This window comes from Monodon monoceros, unplaced genomic scaffold (assembly GCF_005190385.1).
Source record: "Monodon monoceros isolate NGI ecotype Baffin Bay Population unplaced genomic scaffold, NGI_Narwhal_1 Super_Scaffold_14, whole genome shotgun sequence".
Lineage (NCBI taxonomy): Eukaryota > Metazoa > Chordata > Mammalia > Artiodactyla > Monodontidae > Monodon > Monodon monoceros.
Window position 1 is genome coordinate 64,040,964 of NW_021703770.1, and position 13,539 is coordinate 64,054,502.

The following is a 13,539-nucleotide window of genomic DNA, read 5'->3' on the forward strand; positions in this document are numbered from 1 at the left end:
ATAAGACTACAATGTGATTCTGTTTTCATAAGTATTGTGGTATCACTAACTTAGCCTGGGGCTAGGGAAGGCTTCCTGGAAACAGTCATCTGTGAGCTGAACCATTGCCAAAACCTCATAGTTTCTGGTTTGGCAATGGGGTGGGCTATTATATAATTTCTTTCTTTTTTTAAAAAAAATAAATTTATTTATTTATTTATTATTGGCTGTGTTGGGTCTTCATTGCTGCGTATGGGCTCTTCTCTCGTTGCAGCGAGTGGGGGCTACTCTTCATTGCGGTGTGCAGTCTTCTCATTGTGGTGGCTTCTCTTGTTGCAGAGCACGGGCTCTAGGTGCACAGGCTTCAGTAATTGTGGCACGCAGGCTCAGTAGTTGCAGCGCACAGGCTTAGCTGCTCCATGGCACATGGGATCTTCCTGGACCAGGGCTCGAACCTGTGTCCCCTGCATTGGCAGGCAGATTCTTAACCACTGCGCCATCAGGGAAGCCCTGTGACATAATTTCTTTACATAGGACCATAGAAGGAAGAATAGGCTTCTTTCTCCCATAAACAGAGCTCTTATTTCAAAACCACTTTCAGATGGCTATCATCTGACCCTAAAAAAGTTACCCCTGGTCTTGTTTACAAATTCAGGACTATTACCTGGCTCATCTCATAACTACTGTAAGCAGTAGATAATTATGAAAAGAAATATTATTCTACTACAAATGAATTCCCCCAAATATTCAAAATGCCATTAAACAATCATGGTAGATATTTAAAATAAAAAGAAATAAGGAAGCATGACTCAATTAGTCATTTCAACTTACAACATGAAGGAATTAAGAAGTTCACGGGATAAATTCTGCATTCAAAATATTTTAAATTTTAGACTGCTCTTCTATGCTTTTTCACTGGGCATTTTGTATTCATCAGAATTATTTAATTTTCCTATGATTTCACAGTATTTGTATCCATACTGTGATAGATGGGTAGTCTTATATAAGATACTGTATACTATATATATGATCCTATTCAAAGTGACAGAGCCTGGAGTTTAGGTATTTGATTAAGTAGAGAGGACCTGGGATGTGCACAGTGTTCAACATTCACCCCATGGGAAATGGGAACAGAGTGGCTAAAGACAGCAGCTCACCTTTCCTGGGGAGAGAATGGTGGAGAAATCCAGTCTCCCAAATCTGCAAGATAAGTATTTTCCCTAAATGTTTCTGAAGGCCAGGTTCTAAGCACAATGCTTGGCAAATGTTCAGTAATGAGTGCTGAATATATGAATACATCTTGAAAGATCTGGTTAGTTGTTAATTATCATAATTACCAAGATTCAATGTAGTTATTGTCATTACTTTTAAAGTCTTATTCTATTATGCTTTAAACTCTGAATAGAAGAGGAGAGTTTAACAGGACAAAAATGCTAGCCTATAAATACTCCCAAAGGAAGTTTTTCTGAATGACATTAAAACCAAGCTATTTTGCCTACAATGATTCTCTAAGGCCAAGTTAACGTGAGATTAGAAAGGAAGGTATAGGGGCCATGGTCATGAAGTTGACTATATTCTAAGTGCAACAGAAAGTCACTGCACTTAGAATAAAGGTCCTTTTAGGCCATGGTCATGAAGTTTACTATATTCTAAGTGCAACAGAAAGTCACTGGAAAGATTATATTTTTTAAAGATTTCCCTATCAGCTATGTGAAGAATGGGTTACAAGAATGACAGCAAAGAGATCAGTTGGGAGACTACAGCAAAGATTAAGAGAAGATGGCTGCTTGGAGATGAAAAGGAGTGGAAGAATTGAAGGCATATTTAGATTGAACTCATGGAATCTGCTGATTAGTAGGATGTGTAGGAATAAAGAAAACAAGAATCAAGGTTTTTGTGTGAGGAACTAAGGAGACAGTGGTAGCCTTTACAAGTTGGGGGATACAAGGGAAGGAATAAAAGAATTCCTTCTATTGAGAAGCCTATTTGATATTGAAATGCACATGTGAAGTAGGGATCTGGAGTTCAAAGGAAAAGCAAGATTGGAAAGTTTGGGAGTCAACAGCATTTAAATGATATTTAGAGTCTTGGGACAGGGTGACAGACAAAGATAAAGAATAAACGAGGCCACTCCAATATTTAGAGATCATTTAGATGAGAAGGCACTAGTAGGAGTCAATGATGTAGGAGAAGACAAGAGAAAAAGGAGGTTTAAGGAAGAGGGAATGGCCACTTGACTTGAATGCTGTTGACTGGCTGACATGAGGGCAGATAAGAGATTAATAGAAACGCACTGAATGTGGCAATAGTGAGATGAGGTCTGGTCAACTGTGTTTTTTGCATATTTCAGAACAGAGTATTTAACAGGTGTTTGCATTGTTTTTTCTTGTAACCAAAGCCCCACATACCTGTTAGAAACTTCTTTCCATGTTATGGATTGAGAAATTTCAGGCTTTTCATGAAATACTTCCCCATACCTGAAATTTCAGTATATAAACTAAAGGACAAGAGAAGGGAAAATTAAAAGGCTAAAACACCTTAAAAACAAAGTTAGAGGGGAAACGTTTAATTTGTTAAGAAGTTGAACCAGAGAGGCTGTGGTTCAAATATCACAGCTCTGTGTCTATTAAATAAATCATATTAAATAAATCTATTAAATAAATCATATTTATAAGTAAAAACATTGCCACAAAGAAAACTCCAAGCCCAGATGGCTCCATTGCTGTATTCTATCATATACTTAAAAAGGAAATTATATCAAAATTACAAAAACTACTTCAGAAAAATAGATAAGCAGGGAATACTTCTCAACTCCTGTTACCAGGCTAGCATCATCCTATCCCCAACACTATTGCAAGAAAACTACAATGAATAAAATAAATAAAAGCAATATCCCTCATGAACATAGATTCACAAGTCCCTACCAAAATATTATCAAATAAAATCCAGCAATATAGGACTTCCCTGGTGGCGCAGTGGTGAAGAATCCAGCTGCCAATGCAGGGGACACAGGTTCGAGCCCTGGTCTGGGAAGATCCCACATGCTGCGGAGCAACTAAACCCATGCACCACAACTACTGAGCCTGAGCTCTAGAGCCCACGAGCCACAACCACTGAGCCCACGAGCCACAACTACTGAGCCTGCCTGCCACAACTACTGAAGCCCGCGCGCCAGGAGCCCGTGCTCTGCAACATGAGAAGTCACTGCAATGAGAAGCCCGCGCACTGCAAGGAAGAGTAGCCCCCACTCACCGCAACTAGAGAAAGCCCACGCGCAGCAACAAAGACCCAACGCAGCCAAAAATAAATTAAGTTTTAAAAAAAGTCCAGCAATATATAAAAAGATTATCCATAATGACCAAGTGAGATTTATCCCAGAAATCAAAGATTGGTTTGACATTCAAAAAATCAACGTGATGGGGACTCCCCTGGTGGCACAGTGGATAAGACTTCACGCTCCCAATGCAGTGAGCCTGGGTTTGATCCCTGGTCAGGGAACTAGATCCCACATGCATGCCGCAACTAAGAGTTTGCATGCCACAACTAGGGAGCCCACCTGCCATAACTAAGGAGTCCACATACTGCAACTAAGGAGCCCGCCTGCCTCAACTAAGACCTGGTACAACCAAATAAATAAATAAATATTTTAAAAAATCAATGTGATGTACCAAAAAAATTAAAGGAGAAATATTCTATGATCATCTCAATAGATGCACAAAATGCATTTTTAAAAGTTCAACAAATTATAAATAGAAGGGAACTTAACCTGATAATTGGCATTCATGTAAAAATCAACAAAAATATCATACTTGATGATTAAAGACTGGATTCTTTCCCCCTCAAGACAGGGAGTAAAGTAAGGATGTTTACTCTGCTCTATAGAAGGCTTAGCCAGTGCAATAGGCAAGAAAATGAAACAACACTCAGTTTGGAATGGAAGAAGTAAAACTATCTTTATCTGCTGACTACATGATAGGATATATATTTAAAATCACAAATCTACAAAAAGCTATTAGAACTTACAAATTTAGTAATGTCATAGGATACAAGGTCAATATGCAAAAAATCAATTCTCACATACTAGCAATGAACAACTGGAAAATGATATTTTTTAAAAATACCATTTACAATTTATGTCAAGAAAGATTAAATACTCAGTAATATATTTACAAAAATACATGCAAGAGCTATAGAATAAAAACTATAAAATACTGGAAGAAATTAAAGAAGACCTAAATAAATGAAGAGAAATAACATTTTCATGGATTGGAAGACTCTATATTATTAAGGTGCTAATTCTTTCCAAATTAATGTATACATTCAACATAATCCCAGTCAAAATCCCAGCAGATTTTTTTTAATTGACAAGCTGATTCTAAAATTTACATGATAATGCAAAGGACCTAAAATACCAAAACAATATTGGTAAAAAGAATTAATGTTGGAGAACTTACACTACCTGATTTCATGACTTTAATATTATAATAATCAAGACAGTGTGGTATTGGCATAGGATGGATACAGAGATCAAGGAAACAAATTAAAGACTTTATAAATAAATCTATACCTATGTTCAACTGATTTTTTTTTACAGAGGTTCTAAGATAATTCAATGAGGGAAGGATAATCTTTTCAACAAATGCTGGTGGAACAACTGGACATCCAAATAGTGAGCCTTCACCCTTCATACTATATACAAAAACTTACTCAAAATATAACATATCCAAATTTAACTGCTAAAAAATAAAAGTTGTAGAAAAAAAACATACATTTGAGTTCTTTAAAAGAACACAAAAAACATGACCTATAAAAAATTGATAAACTGGACTTCATCAAAATTTAAAACCTGCTTTTTGAAAGACATTATTAATGAAACAGTGAACCACAGAGAGAAAATATTAGCTATCATGTACCTGACAAACAATTTTTATCCAAAATATATTTTTAAAAACTCTTACAACTCTATGGTAAGAAGACAAGCAACACATTAAAAATGGGCTAAAGATTTCAACAAAAACTTACAAAAGAGCATATACTAATGGTCAATAAACAAAAGAAAGATACTCAGTATCATTATTCATCAGGGAAATACAAATTAAAACAAAGATGTGATACCACTACAGACCCACTAGAATGGCTAAAAATAAAGAGACCGGCAGTATCAATTTTGGATGAGGATGTGGGGCAACTGGAACCCTCATTCATTGCTGAGGAAAATGTAAAATGGTACAACCTTTTTGGGAAACAGTTTAACAGTTCCTTATAGAGTTAAAAATGCACTTACCATATGACTCAGCAATCCCATTCTTAGGTATTTACCCAAGTGAAATGAAAACCTATGTTCACACAAATACCTGTATGCAAATATTTATAGTAACTTTATTTGTAATTTTGGAAACAACCAAATCTTCCTCAAATGGGAATGGAGAAACAAACTGTGTTCCGTACAATGGGATATCACTCAGCAATAAAAAAGAATAAACTACTGATGCACACAACAACACGGATAAAAATCCGATTATACTGAGTGAAATAAGCCATACAAAAAAAAGAGTACATGCAGTATGACCCCATTTATATGAAACTCTTGAAAAGTAAAAACAAATGTATATAGTAACAGCAGATCAATGGCTGCCTGATGGGAATGGTAAGAGGCTGACTGGAAAGGGCCATAAATGAATCTTTTGGGATGATGAAAATGTTTTTTTTTTAAAATTAATTTAGTTATTTATTTTTATTTTGGGCTGTGTTGGGTCTTCATTGCTGTGCGTGGGCTTTCTCTAGTTGCGGCAAGTGGGGGCTACTCTTCGTTGCAGTGCGTGGACTTCTCATTGCCATGGCTTCTCTTGTTGCAGAGCACAGGCTCTAGGCACGCAGGCTCAGTAGTTGTGGCTCGCGGGTTCTAGAGCGCAGGCTCAGTAGTTGTGGTGCAAGGGCTTAGTTGCTCCGCAGCATGTGGGATCTTCCCAGGCCAGGGCTCGAACCCGTGTCCCCTGCATTGGCCGGTGGATTCTTAACCACTGCGCCACCAGGGAAGCCCGAAAATGTTCTTTCTTGATTATGGTGGTCATTGTATGGATGTACATGGTTTGGTCATTTAAATAAATGTATTTTGTTACATGTAAATTATAATTCAATAGTTAATTTTAATATTAGAAAAATTCTCCAGAACCAAAGGACATGAGTTTCCAGATTGAAACAGTCTCCCAAATGCCAGCACAGTGGATGAAAACTGACTCACACCCAGGTCTATCCTTCAAAGTTTTTAGAACACCAGGAGTAAAGAGTTCCTAAAGGCTTCTACAGAGGAAAAGAGGATCATAATGCAAAGAATCAGAAATCAAAATGGAATCAGAATCATCAGACTTTTCAATCTGGAAGATAGTACAACAATGTCTTCAAATTTTTGAGTTAAAAATATTCTCTATCTAGAATTATATATTCAGTCAATTTTTCAAGCAATTATGGAGGTATGAAACATTTTAAAAACGCAAGGTTTCAAAAAATTTATGTCCCACATACGTTTTTTAGGCAGCTCTTGGAAAATGTGTTCCACCTAAACAGGAGAGGAAAATAGGAAAAGGGAAGACATGGGATCTAGGAAACAGAAGAAAGGTTAAGGAAATTCTCAGAAAGAATCTGAAGGGAATTTGAAGTGAAGGAACGTCCCAGGAAAACATCTACTAGCCCAGGTTGCCTCAGGCTGAATTGGTGATAAATACATAGAAAACTAAGCAAATAAATAACCAACCAATTTTTAACTCTAGGGAAAATAAGAAACAACCATAGTGCATTATGTGGTTTAGCTCTGAACAATACTTAAGTGATCTTAGTAATATGGTCAATGGATATTAATCTTATTAATTTAAGTATGACTCTGTTGACAGGATGGAGGAAGGGAAGAGTCGTAGGGGTTGGAGTAATACTTATGAAAACTAAATCATCATCTTCCATAGTAGGAATTCAGTAAATACCTAAGATTTAAAAATCAATAAACAGCAGTTGTTATTTAGCAATGTGGCGGTAAGTGTGCATAGAAATAGCTGAAGTGGGACTTCCCTGGTGGTCCAGTGTAAAGAATACGCCTTGCAATGCAGGGAACGTGGGTTCGATCCCCGGTTGGGGAACTAAGATCCCACATTCCATGGGGCAACTAAGCATGCCCACCACAACTACTGAGCTCGCGCACCTTAACTAGAGACCCGACCCTGCATGCCGCAAACCACAGAGCCCATGGGCTCTGGAACCCGCACGCCACAACTACAGAGCCCACACGCCCTGTAGCCTGCATGCCACAACTAGAGAAGAGAAAAAGCGCACGCCATGACTAGAGAGAAGCCCACGTGCCGCAACGAAAGATCCCGCATGCCTCAAGGAAGATCCCGCCTGCTGCTGCTAAGACCTGATGCAGCCAAAAATAAATAAAAATAAATAAAATGTATGTTTTTTTAAAAAAAAAAGAAAGAAAGAAACAGCTGAAGAAGTTGAATGTGGTTTTGTTTTAAGCCCAAAGGTACTCTTTACTTTTTGTTATAAACCCTATGGTCTTATTTGATTCTTTAACTGTGTTGATTGTATTGCTTTGATTAAAAAAAAAAAACATAATTTAAAAAACAGTGAATGGCTGGTAAGGAACAAATGGTTAATATCATTGTTATTGTATATCACCATATCCCCCATTAGACTGAGAGCCTTTAAGAGCAAGGAATTTTTGTTGATTTCAGGATTCCCTAGAGCTCAGCCCAGCGCCTGGCACATAGTAGACACCTACTACATGTTTATAAAATGAATGAATACAAGAACAATTTAAAATATTCAACTATCTGGGGAAGGAATGCAAACCATTTAGCAAGTTCCAGAGGCTGGGATAAGCCAAAAGTTGCTCTTCCCTCCCATAGAGAAAAGATATTCAGGGAGTGAGGATGAAATCTGAAGTTCTTTTACTTCCAGCAAGAAGACACAAGCAATTAAAAATGCCTGGACACAGCTTCTTGGAAGCCTGAATATAGACTTGCCTAGGGGTCATCGGAAATGTGCTTTTGTGGTCCATTTTAAATCATCCTCTGAAGGCTTAGTCAAGGACATGAATGTTAGCATCAGAATATTAACTTATTTCTCTGTATTTATTCCTGGGATCAGTGTCTCCATTTTTTTGATTTAAATTTTCCATTCTTTATACTCATTGATTGAAGTTGCCCAAAAGCTGCTGACATCAAACCCTGTGCCATGGGAGAGAAAGCTCAATGTGCCATACATAAAGTCGCTGACATCCATCCTAACTAAAAGTCTTCAACAACAGACAGCTTTGTACCATGGGGAAAAAGAAGTGGACGTCATTAGAGAATTCTAACAAAACCACTATAATTACCAAAGGTTTTTAGCACTTAGACCAGCTGCCTTTAAATGGCCATTGTAGGTTCCTCATATGCATCTACAGAAAATACATGAAAAAAGAAAAAAATGAAAAAAATAATGATCACTTAGGATGGTTGCATAAGGACCTGGAAGAAGCTGGGCCAAGTGGCTTCTGTCCTTCCTGCTGTTTGGGATTTCATTTCCTTCCCTCTCACTTCTACAGACTCACAGCTGCCAAGGACTCCTTCCCCCAAGATCCTCTAACCCTGCCATCATCTCTCCTATTCCCTAGTCCAAAGTCCAGGGCAGAGACTTGGGGTGGGGGAGGAGAAGGTGAGAATGGCAGAGGAGTAGAGGAAAAAAATAGAAGATAAATCCTGTCTTTCCTCTCTTTCTCTATGTCTGCAGCACCTCTAATCAGCAAATTTTTCAAAACAGTTCCATATAATTTCTTGTTTAAAATTCTTATCCTGCTTCTAAACCATTCAATCATGCATGCATTCATTATTTCTTCTTCTTCATTCATTCAAAACACCTACCATGTGGCAGCACTTGCTAGACAATGGGGGAGACAATAGTGAGCAAAAAACAGATACAGGGCTTCCCTGGTGGCGCAGTGGTTGAGAGTCCACCTGCCAATGCAAGGGACACGGGTGCGTGTACCGGTCCGGGAAGATCCCACATGCCGCGGGGTGGCTGGGCCCATGAGCCATGGCCGCTGAGCCTGCGCGTCCGGAGCCTGTGATCCGCAACGGGAGAGGCCACAACAGTGAGAGGCCCGCGTACCGCAACAACAACAACAAAAAAAACCAGATACAGTCCATGGACTCAAAGAGCTCTCCGCATTGAAAGGAAGAGAAACGTTAAGCACGTAATTACCCCAAAACAAAAGTAAAATTGCATCCGTGGCAAGTGCAACAAAGGAGAAGTATGTTGCTCTGAAAGCCTGTAACTGGGGGATTTGCCTTAGGGAGCCCAGTGAAGGCTTCCCTTAGGAAGGTATTGCTGAGCTGACCTCTGAGAGAACAGAAGGGCTTACCAGGTAAAGAGAATAACATGTGCAAAGGCCCTGGGGCAGGTAAGAGTATGACAAAGATGAGGAAAGAGAAGCAGAGACAGTAAAGATGGAGCATAGCGCAAATAGAGGCTGGTGGGCAGATGAGCTGCATAGGCCATGATAGAGAGTTTTGTCTTTATCCAAGAACAGTAGGGAGCCACTGAAGGTGTTTAAGCCAGGGGTGATGTAATTATAGATTAGCATTGTAAAAAGATCAGTGTGGATACAGTGTGGAGAATAGACTGAAAGAGGCCAGGCTGGTTAGGAAGTGAGAGATGGTGGAAACTTGAACAGGTAAAAATGAAGTGAGCTGACAGACTGGAAATCTGTTTAGGAAGTAAAGTGGACAAGACTTGATGGTGAGTTGGATATAGGGAGTGTGGAAGAGGGAGAGGTCAAGAATGGTTCCATAGCTTTGCCTTGAACAACGGAAAATAGGGAACTCAAGAGTCAGGTTTAGGGGAGAGAGAGATCATGAGTTTTGGTCATATAGAATCTGAGGTGTTTTTGAACTGTTCTAGAGAAAATATCAGTAAGACAATTGGTTATATGACGCCAGAGCTCAGTGGACAGAAGAATGTGGGAGTCTTCAGCATATTGGTTAAGTGGCCACTGAAACTGTCATCATGGATGAGATTGCCTAGATAGGGGAGGAGACAGTGTACGATAAAATGCTCAATGTGGCTTCCCACAAAATCTGGTTCTTCCTCTCACATACAGATGACCCTTCCTTCCTTGGTGTAATAGATGTTTTACTATTTCCATCAATCTGGCCATCCTTTTTCTGTAAAGGGTCTGCTTATAAATGGAGAAGGTGGTGGGTTACAGGAGAAAAAAGTTTTTCTAACCATGACTTTACATTCTTCTGTGGTCCACGGAAGAAAAACACTGTTTGAAAGGAATAAGTGTAGATTATAGAAAAGGACGCAAGAGAACTGATCCCTGATGGTCTGCTGCAGGGACACCTACTTCTGTCCCCAAAGGGTGCTCCACTGCTGGGGAAACATGGTGGTAAATTACAGGGAGGTTTTATTGCACTATCACTGCACAGATATTCTTTGGGCTTTTTCTTGACTAAATATTTTTATGGGCTGATTCAGGCAACAGTCCACCAGGCATAGCACTGTTTTTTTTTTAACAAGATGTGTTCTCCATTCTCAAAAGCAACTTTTAGGAAGCAGCCTGTTTATATACTGGGGATTTCTAGGGCCAGAGGTTTGTTATTTGTGGGTCAAAGATTCATGCAGGATCCAGGGAGCCTGCAAGAAAAGTCATAAAGGGTGCGGTCAATAGGGTAAGTTGCTCCAAAGAATGAGACTAAGAAAGTCCGGGGAGTTCCCTGGTGCTCCAGTGGTTAAAACTCCACACTCCCAAAGCAGGGGGTGCTGGGTCGATATCTGGTCAAGGAACTAAGATCCCACATGCAGTGCGGTGCGGCCAAAAAAAAAAAAGAGTCAGAAATTGTCAATGTGTAGCTCAATGATAATGTTAGCAGTGCCTGACCAAAAGCGCCAGGCTGCAGGAGTGCCCAGTGACTGAGGAAGCAGAGGCGGTGACCTAGACTCTTATAACTCCAAATGTGGTCCTAGAACCAGCAGCATCAGCATCGGAAATGCAGAGTCTCAGCTTCTGCCCCAGACCTAATAAATCAAAGCCTGCATTTAAACAAGATCTCTAAGTGATTTGTAAGGACATAAAAGTTTGAGAAGAACTGGTCTGGACTCAAGAAGTGTAGTGATGGTATGTAAGAGGATAAAAGCCAGAGGTGAGGGATAGACTGGAAATGGAAATGCAAGAGAAAGATGATCCCTAGAGGAGGAGGCCTGTGGAGAGGGGAAGGGATAGAGAGAACTGATTAATTTGGGAAAAGAGGTGGGACTTTTCCTTTGTTAATAAAAATCGGAAAGAAGAATAGAAGAGGAAGTGTGAGACCAAAGGCAGATAACTGAGAAAACTCTGTGCTTGATGACTCAGTTCTCCCCAATAAAACTGGTGGCAAAACCAATCACTGAGGAGGAAAAAAAAAGGTTGTAAGTCAAATACTCCATACTTCAGAAACTCCCTTCTTTAACTCTACGGCTCTAGTTTCAATGATATTTATTTTTGATTAACATTTCTTTCCTTTTTTTTCTGTAACTCCTTTAAATAAGCATGCAGCAATGTATTAAAATATTAAATTCTTTAATAACTATAATAAAACTTGGAGTTCTACAAGAAGCTTGATGAGCCATGAACTTTTCTAGGGCCAACATTATATATCTTGCTGACACTATTAGGTCAAATATCATGGTTGCAAAAATGTATAAAAACTTGAAAGAAAAAAATTTTAATCTTTACCTATAGTTTTTATTTCTGCAAAGTTTGCTAAATCAATAAAATGATCTGAAAAGTTCATCTCACAGTCAGATATATCAGTGATTTACTTCATTGGTTTTCTGATGACCATTTATCATGAGGTAAAGCATCTTAGAATGAATGGTGGAAATCAAAAATTTGACGTGCTTGCCTCTTAAATAAACTAAATATTTGATTTATAAGACACAAATGAACAAACCACTACAGCCTGTCATGTTTTTCCAGTTTCTAATTTATTCAACCTCTGCTCAATATTGATCCTGACAAGCAGAGTAACCCAAAGATAAATTTATTCACTCCACAGTTTAGTCAGGAACAAGCCAAAAATTATAGATTTTCCCAGGCAGATGATGACAGGCAGTCAGGGGGATGACAAATGGCTGTCTTTAGATTTAGTTAGGACAGTTGGGCTAGACGTTTCCGATAAAGATTGGAGCACTCTGGTCCAATACAGGTTCATCAGCAGCCATCATTAATTGTAGAGAGAGCACTGCCAGTGCAGCAGGCTCCTATACAGGAGCTGAGGCACCAATCCTGCATGGGAAATGGAATTGGCTCTTTAGTATTTTGCAGCACTCCTCTAAGTGATAGCGTGACATGATCATTTATCATACAGAGACTGTCCAGAAAAGTGTCTGCTCCCTTTAGTAACTTATTGAAGGGCAGGAAAGTGAAAGCATTTTATTAAAGACAGGAAGGCAATGAACAACCAGAGCGTATCCAAAGAGTAATCATATTGCAGCACAGGATTAGTTTAGTCTTAAATAAACATACACTGGAAGGAGTATGTTGAGGATAATTTATCAAGTGAGGAACAATTAACAAAAATCTACAGGATTCTTTTTATCTATATAAATTTAAAGTTCTCTTACTGCTATTATTAACTTTTGGATGATGGGCATCATATTCAACGATGTACAAAGATGCAATGCACAATTCCATCCTTAGAGTTTTTTAAACCAAGAGAAATACAGTGAAACTCTCACATAAAATAATTATGGCTGTATCAAAAGCTGTGGAACAAATGCTGTGAAGAGGGCATAATCCAGGGCCCAGGACTGAAGGATGAAGTTACAACTTCTGAAGAGAGCTTTCTTTTACGAAGTCAATTACTTGTCAGTGGATCAGAAGCTTATTCTGCCTTACAACAATTTTTGCTCTCTGCTGAACAAAATTAAGAGAAATGGAATTAACTGAGGGATGGCAGAGCAGGCAAAGAGGAAGAGAATTAACACATGTATTCTTTACCTGCTTTGTTCCACGCACTTTATATCCCACAACAACTAATCCTAATTATCCTTACTTTATAAATGAGGATACAGACTTGCCTAAGGTCAAATAGTAAGAAGCAATGTCAGAAAGTTTAGGGTTGCCTGTATATTTTTAAAACAAGTCCTTATATTTTTCACATAAATTATTTATTTGAATACATTAGAGTCTAGCACAGAACTTAGCCCATGACTCAACAAATATCTGATGAATAATGAAGTAGGCAGAACTCGAGACACCATTTTATATACGAAGACATTGGTCTCAGCAAGATTAAAGTGCTCTGCAGTGGGTTCTGGACATCTGGCTGTTCTTCTAATTATTCCCCAAAAGACAGCATTTCTTCATGTAGATGCAGGCACATATCTGGATGTTCCATATTTGTTACCTCCTGGATATGAAAGTTTGGGAAGGATTTTTAATATATAGAAGGGAACTGCTGTCAAAGCTTCATAGTAAGAAAAAAAATTTTTCTAAAACCTAAAGAGTAAACGCAGTCTTATCATAAGAAAAATTTCCCAAAG

General features: G+C 38.6%; 1 protein-coding gene across 3 annotated transcripts in view; it reads left to right on the forward strand.

Annotated features, from left to right (window-relative positions):
• The window catches only part of PPP1R42 (protein phosphatase 1 regulatory subunit 42), a 49,038-nt gene that overhangs the window by 17,896 nt on the left and 17,603 nt on the right, over positions 1–13,539 (forward strand). The gene's annotated exons all lie outside the window — the stretch shown is intronic.